Below are 27,158 nucleotides of genomic sequence, written 5' to 3' on the forward strand. Positions count from 1 at the left end.
AGTATGATGTATAAGAGTTAGTCTTGTTACTCTCAGTCGCCCTCTTTCTGGGCCTAGTGTTTGTGCAGAAAGGGGGGGGCAGTTGGGACATAGGATCCTAAACAAAAGGATGGGTTGGATGTACAAAAAGGTGGGAATACCGTGTCTCACCATTGGCTGCCTCACCCCCACTTCTCGAAGAGCCCTCACCCAGGTGATCCTCCCGCACTGGTCCACCTCCAGGAACTGGATCCAAAAGAGATGGCCGTGTCCTGGCCACCTGGATGAGAATTCCCCGAGGACTAGCGGGTGAGACGCTTTTTGGTTTCTCACAGAACCCCTTTGGCATTGTGAACGATCTTGAACCTTAGGGAAGGAAATACCCCTTCCAAACTATGAGCTGGAATAAGCTTTGAACTTTTATTTGAACACTTGTTGTTTTGACTCTGACATCCCTACATGCTGTATACAAACAGCTGTGAGGGTAAGCTTAGGTTTTGAACACAAACAGACTTTTACTAGTGAAATCCTACCTTAGCATAGGGCAACTTAGGCCTTTTTCCAACCTGCTTTTTGTTGAATAAAGATTTATAGCCCAAAACTTGAATTCAGTTGTCTGTGTCTACTTCATGATGCCTTCACAGCGCCTGATGTTCTTTCCAGCTTTGTACTATAACAAATCATGCAATATCAGTTTCCCTTCTCGTCTCATCTTCCTATCATTGTATCTCCCAAAGCCCAGCTACCAGCCTGTAATCATCCAACAGTACATCCAACTGCATTATTGCACAGAGTTTCTCTTGGAAACATAACTAAAAGGATCTTAAATGGGGCAGTGAACAATCACTGCATTACATTTGAAACACCACTTGGTAGAGCCGGCTGACATGCACAGTCTCTGGATAAAATTGGTTCAAATGCCATAGTGCCATTGTGCATGGTCTACAGCAGGAGTCTGCAACCTGCCATTCTCCAAATGTTTTGAACTACAAGTCCTATGATTCCGCACCATTGACTATGCTGTTGGAGCTGATGCCAGTAGTTGTCCAAAACATCTGGAGAGCCAAAGGTTGCAGACCCCTCATCTACAGGCACTGTGACAGATCTGAATAAGAGGGTGAATGGGTAGATTAGTGTGAAAAAGGGAATAAAGCAAGAGAGCTTTGGTGTTGTGTTGAGGTGCACAAACCGGAGGTACAATAATCTCTGTGTGAGTGTCTGTTTTTATGTGTCCTGCATCAAGAGCATGTAGGCATTTGTGTCCACTGGAGACACAACAGGTGATGGGCAGGATGCATTGGCTAGAGCTATGTTTTATTAGTTCATTGCAGACATATAGAGCTTGGTTGTTTGATGTCTGTTGAGATGGCTGTTCAATCGCGTGAGTGGCTTAGTTGGCATGAGTATAGTGCGCTTCAGAGGAAAGATGGAAAAGGTGTTTGCCTATTTCTGTAGGCCAATGTAGTGGTGCGTCTGTTATTGCATTGGGAAATACCATGTTTTTCATGGTCATCCTTCTGCTCACCTGTGTGAGGCGTTGTTAGTCATGTTGTTGCCAGAATATTTTAAAAATGATTTGTGTGTCGTTTGCATAGCTGTAGCAGGCGATGAAATAACAATCTGTGGTGTGCCACCTTTTTCTGACCATATGGAAACCTTCATACATAATTTGAAACTATCCAGAATGTCTTCTACAGTACTGATATTAGGGAATACACCCTTCCCATTTCTTGTCTTCTTCATTTGGACCATGAAAAGGAATCTCAGTACACCTCCATAGTATATATTGAATGTGTACTCTTCCCTCAACTTACTTTTAAAAAATGTCATGCTTTCAGACTCACCCAATCACGACCGGGTGATTGCCTTGGAGATTGCAAGCGCGGAGGAGATCACCACTCCATACTGCGGTCCCCCGCTCGACACGATTCGTCACGAAGAAGGGGTCATGTGACATGGATTCCAGGAAACAGGCATCAAATGAACCACTGGATCATGTGACCAAGTGAAAGATCAAGTGACCAGGAAAATGGATCATGTGACCAAGTGAAAGATCATGTGACCAGGAAACCGTCCCCGATTGGCCAACGAATCAGGAAGACTGCTATAAAAGGGGCTTGGCCTTTGCACACATTGCTTCTCAGCTGATCTCTCAGCGTTTAGCGATTTCCTGTGTTTTGAACTTCATGCCTATCGAATTTCTAGGATTTTGGACTTCGTTTTTCTTCTGGATTACCCTCAAATTTTGGCGCTTGGATTTCTTCTGACCTGTATTACTGGATTATCTGAACTTTGAACTGTTTTCCTGGATTGTTTGTGGATGGACCTTTGGATTTGGCGCTTGATAAACCTTCAGTTACCTCTTGGAACTTTGGATTATCTGAACTTTGAACTGTTTTCCTGGATTGTTTGTGGATTGACCTTTGGATTTGGCGCTTGATAAACCTTCAGTTACCTCTTGGAACTTTGTCAAGAACTGTGCACCTACAATCAAGCCCTCTCCTCTCCCTCTAGATCCCGTGGTCCCGTTATCCCCTCTACACTACTCATCTGACCCTTGGGGAAAACTCACTTAGATTCAAGTCACTCATCATTTACCTCCAGGGTAGGTCTTTCTTATTATTTGTTTATGCTTGTTGTGAATACCGTGTAGCCATTAGCTAACCTGGTATTTTCTTTGCAGCCACCCGGGACCTGGAGTTTCCTGTTTTCCCCACCTGTGGCTTCAATAACCGGTCAGCGAGTACTTTGCCCCTCTCTGACTGGTGCTTGGGGACGGAGGTATACTAATCCACGTGGCCCTCAGGATTTGACAGACTGAGAAGCCGTATACCACTGGATTATGGATACCTCCGCCGGGGATCCGGTGGCTGCGCTTGTACAAGCAATCACTGTCTTAAGGGCTGACATGACAGCCGCTAACACGGCTATTCATCAGCGGTTAGATGCCATACAAAGTGAAAGACACGCCTTACCACCAGATGAGGAGTTTGGAGATGCACCCGAACAGGCTGCACCACCTTTAGGGGCAGTGGCACCAGCCCCAGTCTACGTCCCCACCCCATTTCCTTTGGCGGCCCCCGAGAAATTCCAGGGTGACCCACGTAAATTTCGCACTTTCCTAAATCAGTGTAAGCTACATTCTTTATGTCGACCACAGGCCTTCCCTGATTCGACTACTAAGGCAGCCTTCACTTTGTATCATTTAAGCGGCATTGCCGCTACGTGGGCGAATCCCCTGTTGGAGAATAATAGTCCCGTTTTGTATGATTTTGATAGACTAGTGGCAGAAATGACTAAGGTTTTTGACACACGACATAAAGCGCAAACACGGGACCTCGAATTCCTAGATTTGACCCAAGGAAAAACCACATTAATAGAATACATAACACGCTTCAACCAACTGTCTGTCGAAACTGCCTGGCCAGAAGAAAAAAAGGCAGTTGTGTTCTATAAAGGTCTCAGCGAACGTTTGAAGGACGCCCTGTCCGTCATACCTACCTTACCCACTCAATACCCTGAATTGGTTGACTTGGTCTTACAAGTTGATGCCCGGTTCAATGAAAGAAATACTGAAACAAAGAGAACGAATCCGGTATTTTCCCTAAGCTCGAACTCTACAGAACAAACAAGCGAACCCATGCAAATAGGGGGAATACGCAGTCCCATATCACCCTTAGAGAGAGAACGACGCAGACAGGCTAATGCTTGTTTTTACTGCGGAGTGTCAGGTCATTTTGTCAAGGAATGTCCCCGAAGACCCAAACAAAAGACAACGGGTTTTCTGAAGGCTCGTCCTTAGATAAGGGGGCGCGGACGAGCCTACCAGTACAATCGTACATACCCCCTTCATTGTCGGATTCAACCCGGCCTTTGTTTCTTCTGGCACTTTTGTTTTCCTCTGACAATGTCAAACACCAGGTATACTTGGTCATCGATTCAGGGGCAACAGGTAACTACGTTGACAGTGCTTTGGCCGCGTCCCTAAATCTCCCTTTACAAAATAAAAAACATCCAGAACCTGTACAAGCGGTTGATGGTTCTCCGTTGATTTCGGGCCCTATCAAGCAACAGACGGCACCCATAACTCTCATATTGCAGGACACACACCAGGAAACCCTTAGTTTTGACTTGATAACTACCCCTCAATACGGTATTATCCTTGGTATCCCCTGGTTACACACACATAATCCGCTCATTAACTGGTCCTTGAGCTCCATTTCTTTCGAATCCTTGTATTGTCAGGAACATTGTTTGTTATCCCCAGAGCAGGCAACGACGCCAGCACAAGCGTTCGGGGCATTAGCTCATTTATCTTTACAAGAATCACAGATGGAGGTTGACCCTCCTAGGCATGTGGTAGGTTTGGTTTCGGCCCAGATACCCTCACAATATCATGACTTCTTGGAAGTGTTTGATAAAAAATCATCTGAACACTTACCCCCGCATCGTCCCTTTGATTGTCCGATAGATCTGGAACCAGGGGTCCCTGTGCCCCACGGACGCATATACTCCCTTTCAGCATCTGAAGACCTGATTCTTAAAGAGTACATACAACATTCTTTACGTTTAGGCCACATCAGACCCTCACAGTCTCCTGCAGCTAGTCCTATTTTCTTTGTACCCAAGAGGGAAGGCGATCTTCGCCCCTGCATTGATTATCGCCGTTTGAACAACATCACGATCAAGAATAGATACCCCATACCCCTTATCACTCCACTGCTAGATCGTCTCACACATGCCACTATTTTTACCAAGCTCGATCTGCGAGGAGCGTATAATCTCATACGCATCCGAAAAGGGGATGAATGGAAAACAGCCTTTTGTACCAAATACGGCCTCTTCGAATATACCGTCATGCCCTTTGGGCTATGTAACGCACCCGCAACCTTCCAGAGGTTTATGAATGAGATATTCCACGACATCATAGATAACTACGTGGTGGTATATCTGGATGATATTTTGGTATTTTCTCAATCACACCAAGATCACGTCACTCATGTACGAGAAGTCCTGAATCGGCTGCGCACACACTCCCTTTACGCTAAACCAGAAAAATGCCTATTTCACGCCAAGGAAGTAGACTTCCTAGGTTTTCACATCACGTCTGGCGGTTTGGCTATGAATTCAACCAAGATCCGTGCAGTCGTAGATTGGCCCATTCCACAAAATGTCAAAGAAGTGCAGTCATTCCTTGGCTTCGCCAACATCTACAGGTGATTCATTGCAGGGTTTTCAGCCTTGGCTTCCCCATTAACTCAACTCACTAGCCCCCGTACCCTGTTTGTTTGGTCCTCTTCTCAACAAGATGCTTTTTCAGCTCTCAAAACGGCTTTTACCACAGCCCCTATTTTACAGCATCCCAATCCAGATCTCCCCTTTATTCTTGAAGCCGATGCCTCTTCCTATGCTCTGGGAGCTGTCTTGTCTCAATCATGCCCCTCCACAGGTCTCTTACATCCGGTTGCCTTTCATTCTCGAAAATTCACACAGGCTGAAATCCATTACACAGTCACAGAGAAAGAACTTCTCTCCATTAAAGATGCCTTCCAAGTCTGGCGTCACCATTTACTTGGGGCAAAACATCAGGTCACGGTTTATACTGACCATCGCAATCTTCAGGATTTGGCCACATTCAAGTGCACCAATAGCCGCCAAGTCCGCTGGCATTTATTCTTTGCAGCATATGACTTTGTCATTAAGGACCGACCGGGCATAGCCCACGGCAAAGCGGACGCTCTCTCCCGCATTCCTGGGGGCGTCTCTTTGCCTGTCTTTCCAGAGACACTTCTGGACAGCAAACACATCATCTGTCTCTGTACGCCAACTAAAGACTTACTAACCTTAGTTCGAAAATGGGTCAAGTTACATCCAGAACAACTACGGGAGTGGGAGATAGAATTGTATGAAGGCCTACCATATATACAGGGCAGATTATACTTACCAACACCAGATACTCGCTCTATCGCATTAGAATGGTCTCATGATGCTCCCATAAATGGTCATCCCGGCCAGAAGCGCACACTGGCCTTGCTCCAACGTTGGTGTTGGTGGCCTTCCATGAACAGAGATACAATGGCTTATGTGTCTTCCTGTTCGATTTGTGCCCAATGCAAAAACAGAAAAGGTCGTCCTCTAGGCCTATTACAACCATTGCCTCTCCCAGTTAAACCCTGGCATACAATTACGATGGATTTCGTCACTGACTTACCTAAAGTTAGTGGGTTTGATACTATTTGGGTAGTGATTGATTCCTTCACGAAGATGGCCCGATTCATTCCCTGCACCGGTATACCTACAGCACCTGCCCTGGCTGACCTCTTCTTCCGCCATGTCTTTTGTTTTTTTGGGTTACCTGCTATTGTCATTTCTGATAGGGGCTCCCAGTTTACTTCCCGATTTTGGCAGTCCCTTACGAGACAACTAGGTATTGACACACGCTTCTCGTCCTCCTACCATCCCAAAACTGACGGGCAGACCGAACGTGTCAACCAAACCATGGAGCAATATCTCTGTTGTCTCTCCTTACAACATCAACAATCCTGGCACAAACTACTGCATGTAGCTGAATTTGCTTACAATAATGCACCCCACTCATCCACAGGCTATTCACCTTTTTATTCCTTGTATGGGCAGCATCCTCGCACACTTCCTATTCCAGATGTACCTCCCCTACTCTCTCCTTCTGTTTCCTCATGTATACAGCATCTTAAAGACATCCATGGCCAGGCCATATTACATCTTCAGGAAGCACAGGCTTCTATGTGTCGGGCTGCTGATAAGAAACGGACTACAGCCCCCACTTATGCAGTTGGGGATCGGGTATGGCTTTCCACCAGACACCTACCTGTACCCGGATGTCGTAAACTGCTTCCTCGCTTCGTGGGGCCGTATTGTATTACCAAAGTCATCAATCCAGTAGCCTACAAGGTTTCCCTGCCAACCACTTGGCGAATACATCCTGTGTTCCACACTTCCCTTCTCAAACCATGTCCTCTCTCCACTCGTATCATTCTACCTCCTTCCCCTGTAATGAAAGGTACTTCTGAAGAGTACGAGGTCAATGATATTCTCGGATCCCGTCTCACGAAGGGCCGTCTTTATTATCTAGTGGACTGGTTGGGTTACGGTCCGGAAGAAAGATCGTGGGAACCTGCTGATCAAGTACATGCCCCACTTCTAGGTGCCCGGTTTCATAAGAAAAACCCCCATAGCCCACGAGGACGTGTGCCTTTGAGGGGGGGTTCTGTCATGCTTTCAGACTCACCCAATCACGACCGGGTGATATGCAGGCGGCGGAGAGAAACATGGACCGCTCCCGCGATCACTTCTGCTCGATCGTTAGTGGGACGCTACACTCTGAGGCATCCCTGGCGTCGATTTCCACGCCTGCAGTGGGGATTGCCTTGGAGATTGCAAGCGCGGAGGAGATCACCACTCCATACTGCGGTCCCCCGCTCGACACGATTCGTCACGAAGAAGGGGTCATGTGACATGGATTCCAGGAAACAGTCATCAAATGAACCACTAGATCATGTGACCAAGTGAAAGATCACGTGACCAGGAAAATGGATCATGTGACCAAGTGAAAGATCATGTGACCAGGAAACCGTCCCCGATTGGCCAACGAATCAGGAAGACTGCTATAAAAGGGGCTTGGCCTTTGCACACATTGCTTCACAGCTGATCTCTCTGCGTTTAGCGATTTCCTGTGTTTTGAACTTCATGCCTATCGAATTTCTAGGATTTTGGACTTCGTTTTTCTTCTGGATTACCCTCAAATTTTGGCGCTTGGATTTCTTCTGACCTGTATTACTGGATTATCTGAACTTTGAACTGTTTTCCTGGATTGTTTGTGGATGGACCTTTGGATTTGGCGCTTGATAAACCTTCAGTTACCTCTTGGAACTTTGGATTATCTGAACTTTGAACTGTTTTCCTGGATTGTTTGTGGATTGACCTTTGGATTTGGCACTTGATAAACCTTCAGTTACCTCTTGGAACTTTGTCAAGAACTGTGCACCTACAATCAAGCCCTCTCCTCTCCCTCTAGATCCCGTGGTCCCGTTATCCCCTCTACACTACTCATCTGACCCTTGGGGAAAACTCACTTAGATTCAAGTCACTCATCATTTACCTCCAGGGTAGGTCTTTCTTATTATTTGTTTATGCTTGTTGTGAATACCGTGTAGCCATTAGCTAACCTGGTATTTTCTTTGCAGCCACCCGGGACCTGGAGTTTCCTGTTTTCCCCACCTGTGGCTCCAATAACCGGTCAGCGAGTACTTTGCCCCTCTCTGACTGGTGCTTGGGGACGGAGGTATACTAATCCACGTGGCCCTCAGGATTTGACAAAAAAATAATGTTGAATACTGGAATAACGAAGATTACCTCACACTTCCTAAAAGAATATCTTACCCGAAGATATCCGAAAAATGTATTTGAAACATAAATCCAACTCTAAAGAACAACTGGCCCACACTGCAGAGGAGTATGTGACAGGGTCAGGGACCTGTCCTTATCACAAAGCGCAGGGGGGACATCTGTCAGCCTGGGGGTGGAGGCCTACCAGGGTTAGCGCTATAGACAATCCTACACCAAAGTCAGGGTGTGGGAGTTTCATAGGCCCCAGCCCCTGTCTCTTCTTCGTGTGCTTGCATGTTTGAGGTAAGTACTACTGTTGATTGCACCATGCTTGTACTGCACTCTGCTGGCAAGTCTGTAAGTCTGTTTCTGTGTTTCCTGGGAAACTATAACATACAGCATTCTTAGTGGCAGAAGAACCATAACCTAGCTGGTTTGGGAGTGAGACACTGGGGTACGGTGGCACCATACAGCAGTCCGCACAAGACCTCTGCAGATCACACATGCTATGTGACATGGACATACGTGATTACACCGAGCGATCCATGCAGCATTACTACAACCTCAGCACTCACTGCCAAGGAGGAAACTACTGAAGGAGCGTGCAAGTTGAGGTATTGGGTGGAGTGTGAAAATTATACTTGGGTTTGAGTGTGCATGCAAAATGAGTGAGTGATATTGATAGAGATGGTAGGGAGTGAATGCAGAAGTGAAAGGGGGATTGTAGGGAGAGGGTGTGCGGGGAGTGAGAGTAGTAATAGCAGGGAGAGACATTGTAGTGTGAGAGGGGAAAGAGGGGGTAGAAGAGATAAGATCAGAGAGTGGAGGTAGAAAATATACAAAGGAATATTGGAAGGATAGAGGATGAGAATGGAGGTACGATGGGTGGAGTAGGGGAGAAGATAGTAGGAAAAGGTAAACAGAGAGTGACATTGACACTCGGAGAGGAACATCAGAGTACAGAAGGATAAGAAGACCAAGTAAGGCTTGAGTGTCTGGAGGGCACAAATAAACGTATGTTACTTTGGGGGACCACCTAGGTTGCTCTTAGAGGGAGTTTTAGATAGATAAGGGGCTTCCTATAGGCCATCACATCCATTTAAGCAGCTCTTTGATAATAGGGATTACCAATCATTAGGGACAAGCCTGGGGTAGGAAGCCCCTTTACTATTCTGACAATAAGAATCGTTAAAGTGTATTTGAGAGCTGCTGTGTTCTTGAGGCCTTCTGTGACAAGTATTAGACCCTACTTTGACAAACCATCCAAAGAACCCTGCTTGCCCCTTTTTATACCACAGCAGTGTAATAATACTGTACCCTTGTTATCCAAACCCCCCTAGAGACCAATTGTGGGCATATAGTTAGAAACCTTGTAACCTTATCCGCCTGAGGTTCCATCACCAGGAAAGAAAGAACAACAACAGTGGGCACTAACTTGGGTAGACACCATACTTCTAAGAGGATGAGCAGTCTTTCTTGAGGTATAAGACTCTCCAGCAGGGGATGCCCGGGTCATGAAACAGAGAACTCTGACTGGAGTGGGTGGTGCAGAATGGGGAATAACCCCACTCCAGGAAGGTGCTGTGTGATAGAGAAATGTACACAGCACCTCAGTAATTCGTAGGGTAACAGATGGGTGGAATATGAGGAATGACCAGCCTGCCACCGAAAGTGTGGGAGAGAGGGAGGAGCCACAGACCTGGGCGAAGCACAGGAAGCAGAATCGAGCAAAAAAAGACAGAGATTCGAGATAAATGGCAGCAGGATGAGAGGGTGGAATGCTTAATGGCCCCAAAGCAAAGGAAGGAACCGAGAGATTAGGTGGAAAGGTGGCTGTGAGGCCAAGAACAAAGTCCTTAAACAAAAATCCTCCAAAAGGAAATCTCCAAAGGAAAACAGAATATCGTATGTAGGGAAGACCATTGTCTTACACCCATGTTAGTTGTTTCTCTGTTTCTAAAGGAACATTCACCTTGACCCGGATGTGCTTCCTTGTTTTAGGCCTGCTCAACTACCACATTGTTCTTGGGTGCCATCTTGTAAGGGACATTCCAGCTTGTTGTAGACCTAGAAATAACTCGGTTTGACCTGATTACACTTTCTAAATCTACCCATTCTTCGCAATATCCTCTTATCCCAAACCTTCAAAGTTGTCTCCTTATTTCCCTTATTCCTAAACAAATACTCGTTTGGAGGGCTCTTCAATGCTTCAGAAAAGTGTTTACCGTGAGAAGTATTTAATTCAAGTAATTATTGATCTGCCATCAACACAACACCCAAATAGGTCACCCTAGACTTAGTAGGTCATCAAATCTTTTAGGATTAACTATTAGGTGTTTATTCCCCCCAAATTAGCCTTTTTTCGCTCCAAGAACTTGCAAAAGTCGTGAGTAAAATGGACCAATCTTGGGACCTCTTACCTTGGACTGGAGGTGTATACCATGACATTGTATGCAAACAAATCATTAGAACCCATGCCTTCCTTTAGGGAAAGTTGCAGTATGTCCGGCTCTGTTATCAACCCAGCAAAAGCTTCAATGTAGCTGGAGAAGTTCAAGGGAGACATTGACACCCCTGTCTTACAACGTGGGTTACAAAAAAATACATCACAGACTACCTTCCATGTAGTGTTACAGTGGCAGTTAGTTCCTTAAGCATATCTTTGATGGTGTGTATCGTGCATTCTGGAATGCCCATCCTCTGCTTTCCTCGCCAGAGGAACCCCCCACTCCGCTCTAACAAAGGCTTTTACAGCATCCATAAATTTGCACCAACTACCCATAAGTCTGAAGCGATCCTCGTTTGATGGATTTTATTAGATTGCGCTGCATTTCACTGAACACTTCACTTGTGGTGAACCCAGTGAATAATCATGATTATTGTAAGATTGGAAATTATGATCACTGGTTTGTCATATCTATTCTATCAGTCTATAAATCCCTTGCCGCCTAGATCCATTGTTGTAGGTCTGACCTAAAAATGAAAACTCTTGAAGTGTAATCGATGAGAATGCCAAAGGGTAGGCTTTGGTGGATAAGGGTGCAATATAAGAATGTTTGCATCAATGCATAATACGACAACAAAAAGGTGTGTGTGTTTGTTTGTTTGGCAACCACGCCTGTGAGAGACATGCACAAGCTGAAATGTCTTGTGATTGTTCAAGTTTGCTCGAGTAAAATCAAAGATACATGCACAAAACGTCTTGCCTTTCGTCTCGGGCCGCTCAGCCTGCAATGCATTGCTACTCTGTGAGAGCAGAACACGTTACCTCATATCCATTACACGCTATATACCATGTTATTGCCTAAAACATCATCACCAGGACAGTATATGTTTGAGTAGACTGATATTTATGTTCACATTTTCAACTCCCCCCATAAAAAGCCCTATCGCACAATTGTGATATTTGTGTTCACTTTTGAACCCCCCTCTGATCATAAGACCTATGCCACAGTCATAGGCAGGTCCCACCGGAAACTGCGCATAGTTACGGCTACCCAACTGAGGTCCTGTTTCTGAGGCCTGGGTGCAAGAGAGGGAAAGTGGCGCACAGCCACGGCAAGTTCCCAATATTCTATGCCGCCATTCTGAGGCTGGCGCAAAGAATTTTGGGAGCCGATCATGGTTTATGGTTGCAAAACTGGTGCAACCTTGGTAATGTGCCTTGCTGGGCTGTGGTGTCGTTTTCACAATGAAAACAAAATATTTCTTGTTTTTCGAAAGTGCTGCTGAGGATTGGCTTCATCAGCAACAGAGTACATAAGAACTGAAAAAGTCGGTCTACATCTCTTGTGCCTCTCTTTTAGGTTCTGGATGATGCCTCTTCCCAAAAATGCAGTACTGCTTGCTAAAATTCCACCCTTCGTATTGATGCTTGAAGTTGATGATCTTTCAAAAAGAATCTGTAAAATGGACATTCAATGCCACCAAAATTGCAGTGCAATGTAGGAAGCACACTTGCAAAAGACACACTTGCAAACACAGTCACCAATTGTCTCACTTATCCTGAACAAATAATACACCGAGTGCTTTATATTGTGTGGCCTGTGTAGTGTCAACAAAGAACAACCAGTACTCCCGAACATCTGTGTTGACATGCCAGTGGACGACTATTGATAGCATTGAGGACTGAAAAGTCATTTAAACATCACAGTGCACATAGTAGAGTATTACGTTATATAGTTTGGTTAACAGAGAAGTCTAAGCCCAGTTCACTCTGTTTATGAGTGAATGGTTGCTGAAGCTTCCAGGGATCACAAAGGGAGATTATCAGACACTGTTCTTGACATCCATATGTGTTTTGCATTCTATGCACTTCCTCAAGGTTTAATAAACGTCTACAATTCTACAAAATGAACAAAGCATTAACATTGACCTGGTGGATGCTGTAGACCTAGACGATTTGGACGATACTTTAGTATCCGCTGATCTCTCTTAATGCGCATATTTGTGTAATGCCTGTGATGAATAACCTGAGTCTGCTCGGCGTATGACCCATACCGAGAGATCTCATCATAACACACACGAACAATTAGCCATGAAAGCCATGAATCTCTTGCTAATAATTTCTCTGCTTGACTGAGAAGCAGCGTTTGGTTAGGAACATCGCTGAGGAAATACCTGAAATTCACAAAGCAGCTCCTAGCTAATGGATGCGCCTCCTAGAAAGACTATACAGTGATATGAACAAGGAAGTGCAGCTTGGTTTACTATATTAAGCAGACTTTCTTTGCCTTAACTGTTCTCACTGCAATTGTGAAACGAAAGGGAACTTAGTTTTTCATCCACATATGGGGAAAAAGGTTATGTGATTATGCAACTTGTGAAATGTCAAATACAGTCTACCGCATACGTTGCACTTGTGGGATGTATATGTCTAGTCGCAAAGCTAAATTATGATGAATATATTTATTTTTTATTTGGTTATTTATATGGTGCTTATACAACAAGGCAGTGTTTCAAAGCGCAATAAGGCAAAAGGGAAGGGAACAAGGGTGCAAATAAACAATGGCAATAACAATGAATAAATATAAATAAACAACGGTCCTACTAGGCCTTGTGACATTTGGAGCATGCAAGTGCAGTGAATAGAAAGGGGAAAAAGGCGATTTGGGTGAGTGCTATTAGGGTGCCCTAGGGGAGGAAGTACCAGAGGTGCCTGTTGGGGAGACAACAGGTAAGTGCATGGGTGGGGATTCCCCAGGTGAAAAGGGAGGTCTACCGCCCAACAGCTAAGTGTGGGGTGGAGGAAAACCACCCGACAGGTGGGCGTGGGCCCAGAGAGCAGTGCAGGGGGTAGTAGGGTGCTGGGGGTAAATGGGGATAAGAGAGGTTTATAGAACCTGGAGGCACACTTATGTAAGATGTTTTGCAATTAGGTAAACAATAAAAGTCAAGATTTTGAAAATAAATTTGAGGTGCGGGGGGAGAAAGGCTCAACCTTGGCATCTAGGTTGGATACGTATATGGAAAGTAGTGATTGTTCCCCTGCACGCTGTCGAATATCTGTAAATACAGATCAATAACTAAAGGGAGTTATAGATACTCGTTTTATACATTGTTTCAGGAAACATTTAGCATAAAGTGATTTGTAGTAAGCAATTTAAGTGGTACATAAAGCATATTCATTGAACAAATACAATTTTTGAAGAAACAAAGATTGTAGAAAATATTGGTTGCTTTATTGTACATAGTACATGATGGTGCCCAACGCGTTATCAACTCTTCTTCAGGGGCAATGGCACAATTTTTCTAAAAAAACGAAGAAAACATAAATCATATTTTAACCAATTCTATAAGTTCATAAAGTCTATAAACGTTTTAAACTCAGAAAAATGACAATACAGCCATCATTTCGATGGTTTCTATTTACTTACGCAATTCGTGATTGTGACGTCACTCGTCTGACGCACACCACGTATCAACAAACATGACGGTAGAAATCTGCACATCGGCGTATCTGCCGCGCATGACTCTTGTGACAACCCATTTGATGACAGTATAAAACGAGACACCTCACGGTGCAGTCGCATCTCCAGCCTGGTAGACGCGCCCCACCGTGAAGACTCTAAGCTCCTTTTCTCTAGATGTAAGGAAGTACTTTTACCTCTACGGCATCGAATACTTGACCTCAAATCGCCTTCTTTTCTTTACCTGTCCTTTTTCTAATACTCAGCCGACTGCCGCCTCCTGGACATTACCTGTTACCATTCTCTTTTGGAGATAACCATCCGATGGAATATGCTAAATAGCATTTTGATTCACGACCGACATGTAAGTTGCCATTCACCTATCCTCATCTTCTCCTTTTTTATCGGTACTTAGACTACTTTTTCGTAAGACTCTTTTTTACATAATATAGAGAGACTCAAAGAAAGAAATTTGAACACTCTGACCTGAAGCACTTCTTTAAAAACTTACCCTTGCACAACTTTCTACCCTGTAGGGTAAGTGCTTTTTTCATATGTTTGACTAACAACTAATATGTCATTTGGATTATGTACGGAAATATTACCTACCTCTCCTAGAGATACAGAATCTGTTTAAAAAGTTTAAATAGTAAAATGAGAGTTACCTTTTGTTCTTTTGTCCATTGCCCCTGCAGAAGAGTTGATAACTCGAAATGCGTTGGGCACCATCATGTACTATGTACAATAAAGCAAACAATATTTTCTACAATCTTTGTTTCTTCAAAAAATGTATTTGTTCAATGAATATGGTTTATGTACCACTTAAGTTGCTTACTACAAATCACTTTATGCTAAATGTTTCCTGAAACAATGTATAAAACGAGTATCTATAACTCCCTTTAGTTATTGATCTGTATTTACAGATATTCAACAGTGTGCAGGGGACGGGAGTTCCCAAACCTTTTGGGAACAACCACTCTTTTCCGTAAATGGGCGTAAGGCCGGGACCATATTGGACTCTTGAGGGACCAGGCTGCCAATCTCAGTGACAGAGGTGATGGTTAGAACGGGAGGGGGAAGGAGAAGGAGAAGAGAAAGGTCTTTGATTGTTTGCAGAACTTTAAGTGCTCCGGTTCAAGATGGAGAAAGAGAGAGGGAGATTGTTCCATAGGAGAGAGCCAGCTGAGGAGAGAGATCTGCCCCTAGCTCTTTGCTTGGATAGGCATTTGGTCAGCAGAGAGTTGGAGCAAGAACACTGAAGGGATCTGGAAGGAGAGTATTTAGTAAGAGAGAGTTGCAGGTAGCCTGGTCCCAGGCCCCAGACAGCCTTGTGGATGATGCAAAGGGTCTGGATTTTGAACCTTGCAGCAACCAAGAGTCAGTGGAGAGATTTTAGAGCTGGAGAGATACATTCTGAGGGCTTGAGGTCAAGGATAAGTCCCACAGCCCTAGTCTGGATTAGTTGAAGAGGATGGAGCAAAGAAAGAGGCAGGTTGAGGAAGAGGTTGTTGCAGTAATCTAGCCTGGAAAGGACCAGAGCTCTAGAGACATTGAGCTTTCTGGCGGAAGGTGAGGAAAGGGAGAATGCCTCAAAGGTGGTGCAGTTGAAAGCAGGCCTTCTTGGCAAGGTCCAAGATGTGATGAATAAAGGAGAGAGAGGAGTTAAAGATGGCACAGAGGTTCCTGGCCTCTGTGGAAGGAGAGGGAGGATAGCCCATAGAGGGCAGCCAGAGTGCAGGAGGAAAACAGGGAGCCGGTGTCCCGATAGGCAAGATCTCGGTCTTACTGGCACTGAAACGATTGAGGATGAAGACCCTCAGTAGCCAAAAGACCAATAAACAGAATCACCAGAGTGCTGTGAAATCGGATCAATGTACTATCTTGGACTAGAAATAATGTTACTGGGGGCCATACGACTAGAGAAGCTTCTCCGTTCTCCCTTGTACCCTGCACAGGGATTGAATGTATGACACACAGTAAGCAGGAGCGGGCATGTTCATTGATCCCATCACCAGAACACAACATGTGCAGTAATATCTTAACATTTTCTCTTATTTAACAGAAACTAATATAGCCCCGCCCATTTTCTTTCTCGCCTATTTCTTTTAAGAAGTAAAGAACAAGGATTCCTGACTTTGTATACTCCTTGGCAGCGTTCGCTGCTCCTTGTAAAAGTCAATTTTCTTTTCTTTCTTTTGACTATGCACAAGTAAATTAAGAAAAAATATATACCATTAACAAAAGGTAACATTAAAGTAGTATGGGACTTATCTCAGGGAGCTCTGTTTAGAAATGGCCTCTTTCAGAAAACACCATTCAGACCGCTCAGTAGTGCCAGGAGCCTATAATGACCGTGCCTGCCTCTTGGAATAGGAGACAGGCCTGACACGGCCTCCCCAGACTCAAGCTCGCCTGCCAAACCACAGGATTTCATAACGCAATGGTGCTATCGCATGAAGGATTGTCTGGACTGAAGGACGCAACTACCTCCTCCAGCGGCCCTATAAATAAATCTGTCTCATGGTCCAATTAGATTCTTGATCGACACATTCAATTGACCACCTCCAGAAGTTGCGCTCTGCAGCCCCGCTCACAGAGTAATACACTCTGCATTTAAGATTGCCTTGATAAGGACCCAGGAAGGTCGAAACACGTGTCGGCTACAAGCATAAATATAGGTTGTGCAAAACCAACCAGACCTGTGTTTTGTTATGACCACAGACATTTTATTCTGCAATAAATACTTATCCAGTGCATGTGACAGGGGCTCTCACCTGTAGACTTGTTGAAACCTCACCTGGGACAGAAGTGCACAACCCCAACACACGTAGCGGGGTGCAACCTATTTCTCTTGATCAGCGCAGTGATCCCATTATTTTTAATTGTTTTTTGTAAACTGACAAATATTGCTTCATTTTACCAAACCCCATATATTGAAACCGCTGATTCCCCTTTAGCTCCACATAAAATATTGATCATTTTAAGGATGATTGTTTCTGGCAACTGAATAGCTTGAAGATATCATTCTGAGATTATAAATGTCATTCTTCTTTTCAATCTTCCACCAGAATCTAGGTACCAGAAGTTGGTCTGGGACGTAAAGGCTGTATAATATCCTTGACACATTGCTTACCAGAAAGGGAGGATAAATAATTTAAGATTGGTTCTCATGCATGTGAGGACCTGAAATAATATCCTCTACAAGAACCTAGAGGCTCTGAAATCTAGACCCCACTACTGTATCTTTTGAGTTAAATGGTCATCTTGTTTCTAGGCACAATCCCCATACATAGGCAGTGTTAGAAATTAACTGGGGCACTTTTTCCACCCGCGGGACCTGCATAGTTTGTGCAGGGTAGGATACAGGGCAGCAGGGGGCAATGGTGCCATTGAATGACCGCCCTGATAAATGCCTCCCCCCTACCCCCTGTATAGGTAAAAGGATACTCAGGAGATACTGAAAAGTCTGCAGGCTCCTCATGCTGCTGTAGACACCTGTAGCAATATCATGAAAGCTGTAATGAAAAGTATTTGAACTATCTAAGTTCATGGTATTGACCTCGCTTTTCTCTGAGAGATCATGGACTGAGTCCCAGATCCGCGAGGATCTGAATGTATGCATGCATCTTTGTATGCATTTTTGTATACACTGGCTTTTGTACAGCAGGCACCCAGCTCTGGAGCAACCGAGTGCTGTACAAAAAGGGGGTACAGTAGTAGGGTAGAATATGAATACAATTAGAAGGATGAAATCTACGCATGGGAGGACATGGAGAGAGGGGATACAGTCTCAATGGTTTGGTCCATGCTTAGTTGTGCTCCAGTTAAAGCTGTATTCCTATGAGCTTCACATGATCCCTCCTTCCTCACTGCACTGTTGAATTCTTGAAACTCCCACCGCAGGCCTTTGGCAGATCCCTGCAGCGCCAACTCGTTGAGTCAGTACAATCAGCTTGGAGGATGGGATGTGGCTTGTGTGTGCCTCTGTGGTTTTTGCCTCCTTCATTAGCATCTTTGCACAGCACACAGCTGGGTGACCTCATGGCTTCTTTGGAAGAGACCTCTGACTGATAGTGTATTTCGAACTGGGACATAGATTTTAAACTGTGGATCTCCCCCTCTCCCATAAACGGAGAGCACTTTCTGTGCAGGTACGGTATGAAAATGCCTAGAACAGCGCAGCGTATAACTGCTGCATTCTGTGGACTGCAACAGATGCCATCCAATGACATTTCTTTATTCCAATAGAAGGAACACAGCTCTGGATATGCTTGCCTTAAACTAAATTTTACTCAACTCCTGCAACTCTATCAATGGTGAGGAATCTTGCTCTTCGAAAACCTGGCAGCAACAGTATGATCTTGGCTCCGGGTCAAGCCCTACTTTGAGACAGAACAAAAAAACATAAAGTGAGTAGGAGGAGGTCGACCCGGCGATGAGGAAAGGATGATGGCAGATAACTCTATCCCTTGCTTTAAAAAACACAGTCTCCATAGTTGAAGGGTACTGTGAGTGGGCTTAGAGCCATAGGAAAGGATTATATCTGCTCAAAAGGCACATGCTTCTTATGCTTTGATTGGCAACCACATTGAGAAATCTAAATGGAGAGAACAAAACAAAAGCTAGAAGCACAAAAGAAGTTTATTTTGTATTACGTATTGAAAGCAAGATCGATGACCTGCTGTCATAGACAGCTGCTGATTGGCTAGGCTCTTCCTCCAGTCACATTGCCGATAGCATTATTGTATTGCCTGACACTGTGGCTGTTGGGGGCTTGTCACAAACCTAGTGGGATCAACACCCATTGTCCTCTTTTCTATCCTCTTTCCCTCCGTCCTTCACAGCCATGGAAGAAATGAGGGGAGTTTCTGGGTCCATCAGTTGGGTTGCAGGTGACAATATGATGGGGGTGTTGTTATTGGCCACTAGGAGTGACGGGGATCATTGGATGGACTCCCCCTTGTCCTTAATCCCAACAATCAATACAAAGGCCACAAAATAACAGTATGGCATCTCTTTAAAACCCAAAGCAAACAGACCGAAAGAAAATGAGTGTACTTTCAAGAGTCTTCCAAACAAGTCTCCCTCCTGGCAATCCTGGGGGTTTCCCTTGCGTTCAATGTGATTGTCTTTAATGTTTCTGCTTTACCTAATGCCATTTCCTAAAACTCCTCGCTTATTTGGCTGCTACTTGAACTGCTCTGCTGTGCCTCACACTTGGCTCCTATTACCCATGTTCCGCTTTGCCACAGGTTTGTTCCTCCTCTCCTACATCTTGCGGGTCCACCAGAGCGTACATTGAGTACCTTCCCTCTCTGTCTTATTCTTCTGAGGCTTCACCTCTTCCTGTGGGTCTATTAGCACCTCTTCCTCAGCATATCTTCTCACCACGTCTTTCACCTTATCTCTCACTACTTCCATGTGTTGCTTTGCAAGCTCCTAATTTTTCACCACCTCTCCCTTTTGATATCGCACCACCGGCTACTGTTGCTTTACTATCTCCTCCTGATGTCTCGCAATGTTTTCCTTCAGGTTTCTCTACACCACCTGATGTCTCGCCGCATCCTGCTGATGTCTCTCTACCTTTCCTTCCTTCATCTCGACCTCCTTGAACTGCTGTCACATTCCGTCTTTCCTCTCCTCCAGCCTCCACTTATCAGCTTCTTGCACAATGCTCATTTTCTACACCCTGGCTCCTTCCAGACTCTTGTTCTTTATTTGCCAACTTTCTTTGCTTTCATAGATGCCTGTTCATGCATGCCTGGACTTACACGCTGTGACTTTTCTCAGACGTGTTGGATCTTTTATTAGCAAATGTGATTGGTCCATTTGATTTCCTAGGTGGTTCTCTGCTGCAGTGCTTGCTCCGTCGTTCCCCATTGCAGGTCCACTGGTTTGCCAATATCTTGGCCTGGGGCCAACTTGGATTTGATGTTCACACATGCCCTGTGTCAGTTGCACGGAACAGAGCTGTGTGATTTTCAACTCTTAAAGCTTTGCAAGTTCCTTAGCTCACTGTTTACCAGCGTACAGGATTCATAAACTGCATCAAGGTAAGCTTCAGCTTGGGTTACTTTTCCCTCAGAGGTACAATGCCCTGCGGCAACTGATTGGAGGTCACCAGGATGCTCAGTATTCGTCCTGCATATCCTGGAGTCCCTGAAATTGACAGAGCCCATTGGCGGTGCCTAGTGGCAAGTCCCTGCCATTCGACAGGGAAAGGGTAGAGTAGACCAGAGTATCCTCCTCACACTGCCCCTGGATCCTGCATCACTTAGACAGTGAATACCTGGCTCCTATGGCCACCCCATTTATTACCATAACAGCCAAGCTGGGACCTTAATCAAAGGGGGTAGTGAGGAGTACTTCTGGCTTACTTGTGTTTGACTGGCTCTCAAGAAGCAAAAACAAAGAGGTGATGGCTGGAAGGTTTAGAATTAATCTTAACCACTGGCATTGCTCTGGGCAACCCTCCAGACCATCGTTCTTCGCCTGCCAAGCCATTACAGAAGGGGAAATACCATATGCAAATCAGGCTTGGTCCCACCCCAAAAGGGGCAGTCCAGCCCAAACTGCTAGGTCACATCCCTTCTGCATGAGACCACAAGCATCCCCAAAGCTACTCCTCACTGATGAGGCCCAACAAGGCTGAAACATGTCTGGGGATGCTCGTGCAGAAGGGATGTGACTTAGCAGTTCGGACTGGACTACCCCTTTAGGCGAAGAACAATGGTCTGGAGGGTTGCCCAGAGCAATGCCAGAGGCTAAGATTTAATCTAAACCGTCTAGCCATCACCTCTTTTGTTTTGGTGTTTGCTCTCTAGAAGGCCACCCCTGATTGGCTTGCTTCCCAGTGCTGGACACAAATGTTTTTCAAAACTCTCCTCCCACTAATGTAAAGAAAAATACTCACAGTTTCTTTGAGTAAGTGGTTGGATTCCCCAGCAAAGGAAAAAGAGGAGATTGTTTGCCAGCATATTCTTTGGTGTGGGGATCTTGCTTATCCGTCCCTGCCTATGCCCTTATTGTCACTTCAACACTTCGCTGAAAAGATCCTGGACCACCATCTCAGTGCTGCTCTGTTTTGTTGCTGCCTACTACCGTCACTAGTGCATCAAACTAGAACATTGATGGTTTGGGAGACCTGCTGTGCTATCGGCTGGCTGGATCTCGGTTGAGGCAAGCGGTTACAACCACCAAACCTATCCCAGTCCTAGAGAAGTTAATTTAAAGAATTGGATTGTTGCGTGGCCTGTTGAATTCCCTGCAGGACTAGCAGCTGTCGAATTGAAGCAGTTGTCCCAGCTCACATGGCAAAGTGAATTGTTGTTGATACTCAGAAGATGGCTGGCTTGATGCTGTCTCTCGTGTGAGCGTGTACACCTTAGTTACAGGATGCCATCTGTAACTGAGTTTCCATAATTCCAGTGGCAGTCAATTTTGCTACTATGACGTGCTTGTCAAAATTCTCAAGCACTGTATGCAAACATGTTAAATGATATGATTACTTGCCATGTGCACTTTTATCTTGTACTATTTATGTTGTGTACTGCTGCCCATGCCCTTGGTTTCATGATCTCACAGTACCCCTTAATCTACCAGGATAATGTATTCATTCCATCTGAGCTTATTGTAAAGCTACTCTATGCTGGGAATGCCTCCGCTAGTCATTTCTGATCAAAATGGCATCTTGCTGCTTAAATATATACAAATACAATCAACCCCAATGCCAGGCTGGTTCAAACCAGACTGCCTGTGCTGCTTTTGGGGTGTTGCTTCTTTTATAATTGCAGAGATAATTGTTTCCAGGCAAGGCTACCAGTAAGCATGAATTAACCTATTTCTTCTAACAGTAAATAACTCTGGATGTTTGCGTTGTTCCTCAATGGACATTCCTGACACTCTCTCACAATGTGCATAAGGCAAGCCATGGACACGCACTGAGCTTCCTCTGGGTCTCCTAAGCAAATCGGAGGCAACCCTTGAGCACGGGTCAATCCCATATCGCAAATCAGTTTTAAGACTGTTGTCTTAGCTGGGGCCGGATGCCCTCAAGTGGTGATGCCAAACCAAAATACAAAAACAAATGGGAAAACACAAATCCAGAAAGGCTCCATAAACTAGGCTGACTCTGTCCTGTTCATGTCTCTCTGGAGAACTGTGCAGCCACTCATTGTCTCGGGACGATAGTTCAGGCGCAACATGCACGCCTTGGAAGCAAGACGATACACCACAGGTTCGATCCCCGCGTCCGCGCTTGGAAACCAAAGGGTATTAAGCGCGTTATAAATAACCTATCATATCATAGCAACGGGCCGGATATGAAACGAAAATAAGCTTCTGGAACAATAACAGCACATGTTACGGAAACACAGCCAGTACTAACAGCGCTTCTGCTAGCAACTATGCAAACTTTAAACGTGGAAACTAGCAACATGACCTATTTATCTATACTGTATGTTCTCAGTCCTTTGTTCAATACATTTATTATCTAAAAGAGTAGACTTCTCAATTCAATGTCTAGTTTGCATTATTTCCTTATTTCACTTTTGCAATGTCGCACGAGAAGTCTAATTTAGACAGTGGGTCTCATTACGAGTTTGTTAGTGATTCTGGAAGAATTACTGCCAAACTCATTCACTGTTACTGCCACTCAGTACTGCAAATGTACTGCTGTTTTAAGAATCGGGTAACGGCAAAGTTAGTCCCCAAAGGACAGTATGGGGATTCTGGAGGATTTACTGTGTCAATTCCGATGCAGACATATTCCAATGTTGGGAGGTAAAGTGGAGGATTTATCTCCAGCACTTTGGCCCCAAAGTAGGAATTTGGAAGTGTGGTAAAACTATTTGTAATTCTGTTACTACCAAAAAAAAGAGTCGTAACAGAATTAATGCAGAGAATTTACCACACTATCAAGTTTGTAGTGTGGCTAATGGCGTATGCTGACTTTCATGTTTTATGACTTTTGTTGCTTGGTTGAGTAGCTTTTGGGACTCTACATTCTGCCTGGAGCCGAGACACACCCCCAAGAAGGACACGCCAACGAGGAAGGGGAGGAATAAAATCAACAGATCACTGTGACCACAGCAGCAAACACTGCCACCAACAGGGCACACGGCTCAGTGAATGAGCAAATAATTGACCAGCACCCCATCTTGGGTACTCGGTTGGACACCGGTCCTCACTTGTAAATCAGGAAAAAATTGAGAACCAGACCATACCGGGGCAAGGACAAAAAATAGCACCCCGGACATACTTCCAACTTCCCGCAGCAATGACAAATTCATCACACCACACTCCTTGAGAAAGACTCCTGAGGGTCGAAACAAGCGTTTACTGACTTCTTACAATAAATACAGCACCAGCAGATTGGTTTGAATCACTTTATTATGGCAGGATTGACACACTGAACAATTAATTTGCCCAGCACTCAGGTGAACAGGGCTCAATCTCCCTTTCACAATTTAACTTTTGGAGAAAGAAGGGCACTTGCTCATTGGAACCTCATCACCAGAAGCAGGGTACTTTAAGAAGATACAAGATCTAGAACAGTGATCTACCCATTCTAGTGCCCCTGCACCACTCTGTGGAATAGCATCGCCCTCACGTCACCCTTGCGACAAATTCTGCTTGAGGTAAAGGCGCCGCTGTTTTGGGGCTGCATGTCCCTTAGCTTATCAACTTTTGCACTGTGCACTTTAATCCTTGGTTGAGTAGCATTTGGGATGCTACGTTCTGTGCGGAGCCTAGACAGGCCATCAGGAAGAATGCAACAATGAGAAAGGGGAGGAATACAATCCCTTATATAAGGTGTAAGGTGGGCTACGCCAGACGTCTGCTGCCTCCTTGCAAACGCTTAAGAACCATAGTGGAAATCTCATCAATGATTTCTCAAAGGTATGCCTTCCATACCTACTCTTCAGCTGCAGTTTCATTATGTCATCTGGTCTGAGAACCCAATCCCAAACCTAACGTGCCGAAATACTGGAGAAGTATTTAGCCTTATCACTTATCACTTATCACTATGCATCAATTCCTAAAACAGATTCAATTCATGCTAACGTTCCCTTGCATATAACACAAGACATAACATTACACGCTAGCTCTATCATCACCACACCCTCTGCTTACCTTTCTCCCGTTAAGGATCAGCCTAAGGAGGTGACTACCTTTAATAGAGGTCCTACCTTGATATAAACTCCCCTCCCACAAATAACGTGTTAAATTTAACAAATCAGGAGGAATATATCTGCAATAATAATCGCATTAAAGGAACCCAACCAAAGATGACAAAATATCGATAGATAATCATCTAACTGTCTCATTGTTGAACACCCATTCTTTAGTCAAACACGCATTTGAGATGGCTGATTATATCCACATGCAAGAACCAGATATCTTGCCGCTTTCTGAAACATGGCTACATGACACAGCCCAGATTGCTACTAATTTTTCTTAGCCTACAGGATACAAAATACATAGGGTAGATCCTATATATCAGCGGAGGGGGGTTCTCATCGTGAAAAACTACTTTAATTGTCACGCCTCTAATATTCAAAACTTAAGATGGCTGTGAAAATCTTATGGTAAAAATGAAAATTAACCCGAATACCTCCCTTGCTATACTTACCCTTTATAAACCCACCCCGCCCCCAAGCCCTTTCTTCATTTGAAGGACAGCTTCTTGAATTATTGAATAGCATTACCAAGGCCAATTCACCTGTACTGGTAATGGGAGACTTCAATCTATGGGCTGACAACCCATCAGACTCCCCAGCCATTTCTCTGCTTTCCTCTCTTGAAGTAGCTGGCTACACTCAATTGGTAAAAGACCCAACACATCAGGGTGGTCATACCTTAGATTGGATATTATCTCACAAAATCCACAGCACCGCCATTAGTACTCAGTTATGCCCATGATCGGATCATTTATTTCTAAATACTACTATTAGGCTTCCAAACTCTCCTCCCAAATTAGACACCAATGCTAGGTCAGAGATTACTTGCAGGAATATTAAGAACATTTAAGCCACTCCCTTTTCTACTCTACTCTCTACCAAACAGGGTCACATTGAAGCCTTTGTGAAAACCCCTGACCTGGTTTCTCACTTATCGTCCGCCATTAAAGCTACTATCGATATCCTTGCTACTGAAAATACAAAGATGTTAAAAGTTGAAACCATTAATAAATCATGGTTTAACAATGATATAGTGGAAGCAAGGAAAACTAAAAGAGCACTTGAACGCGAATGGAGGAAGAAATACAATAAATCTGTACAAAAATATAAACATACCATCATTGAATCTAAATGGAAAACAGATAATGTATGCATCAACAATGCCAAATCTAATTAAAAGGAATTATTTAAAATTCTTAAAGAATTTGAAAGCCATTCATCTGCTTTTACCCCATCACCAAAGACTCCATGTGGTGTCAATCTATGCAGGATGAATTTGTGAATAAAATCACAGGACACCGCCTAACCGTATCTAACCTATTGGCTATCCTCGAAATCAACAAAGACCTCACTAATTTAGATAACACACACTTGGCCAATTCAGCAACCCTCCCTAAATTTGACTTTCACAGTTGTTCGGAAAGTGAGGTTTCATAGATTGTTACCAACATGAAGTTCACATCCTGTTTGGGGGACTAATGCTGTGCCAACATTTTGAAAGGTTCTTTAGTCGTCCTGATCCCGTGGATCACCAAAATGATTAATTCATCATTTGAGACAGGTCTTGTACCCGCTGCCCTGAAGGACGTCTGGGTTATTCTTCTTTTGAAAAAGAGTATGCTTGGCCCCGCAGTCCCCAAGAATTATTGGACAATAACAATGTTCCATATTTGCTAAAGATTATGGATAGAGTGGCATATTTGCAACTCCAGAAATGTATAGAACAAAATAAACTTTTATATTTATCAATCTGGCTTCAGATTCCAACATGGAACAGAGACAGCTCTCCTGGATCTTAAATCTGACATTGTGGGAATTATAGAGAGGAGTCACCCAGCCTTACTTCTACTATTAGATCTTACAGTGGAATTTGATATTATTGACCACAATCTATTACATAAGATTGTTGGCCATTGCCAACTGTTCAGAAAATGCTGCCCAGTGGATTGCCTCCGTTCTTCATTGGCTACCAGTCAAGCAAAGAATCAGACACAAGATCGTGTCCCTTAAAAATAAATGTCAGAACCTGAGTGCTCCTCAATATCTTATTAAGAGGCTATCACTGAAACCATCCGGCCGGGTGCTGCGCTTCACTGACAATCTTCAGGTTAACCAACCCCTGTTTCACCTAAAACAATTTGGCGACTCTAGTTTTGGTGTCCATGTTCCACGTGAATGGAATGCCCTGCCCTCTGTTATTAAATTGCCTCAAACTTTGACAATGTTTAAGAAAAGTATTGAAACTCTACTCTTTAATTCAGCTGATTAATTGTTCTCATCCCGCTCTGTTTTTCTGATTCCCTCTTCCTTCTTGTTCCCTGCTGTTTTGTTGCTTTGGTGCACTCTGAGGCCTTTGGTCATGCAGCGCCTTATTAAGATTTAAAATAATAATAAAAATAATAATAATGGTGACGCCCGTAGACAGTAAGGGTACTGCTGTTTTGGGGATGTTTGGCAGATTTTTCTGTCACTAGCAAGTTGGATAGGAGCTGCATTTATTGAGACAGACCTTTTCTGCTATTTAAACATATTAAAATTTCGATCAAGAGTTTCTGTGTGCTCTGGGTCTTTAATACACCCCAGCTCTGGGTTCCTCTCCTGCATATATTGAGGGGCTCTTACATGCAATTGGCCCAAGTGGATTATGTTTGTTCTCAAAACCACCTGCAGCTCTTTCCAGCTGTCGCTCTGCCCTAGGCCAAATAAACATTTACTATTTCGAGCC

The 27,158-nt window shown here is 44.3% G+C and overlaps 1 protein-coding gene across 1 annotated transcript in view; it reads left to right on the top strand.

Moving 5' to 3' along the window:
- The window catches only part of SUGCT (succinyl-CoA:glutarate-CoA transferase), a 2,028,246-nt gene that overhangs the window by 1,735,450 nt on the left and 265,638 nt on the right, over positions 1–27,158 (top strand). The gene's annotated exons all lie outside the window — the stretch shown is intronic.

Source organism: Ambystoma mexicanum, chromosome 5p, assembly GCF_040938575.1.
Source record: "Ambystoma mexicanum isolate Mex_15411 chromosome 5p, UKY_AmexF1_1, whole genome shotgun sequence".
Taxonomy (NCBI): domain Eukaryota; kingdom Metazoa; phylum Chordata; class Amphibia; order Caudata; family Ambystomatidae; genus Ambystoma; species Ambystoma mexicanum.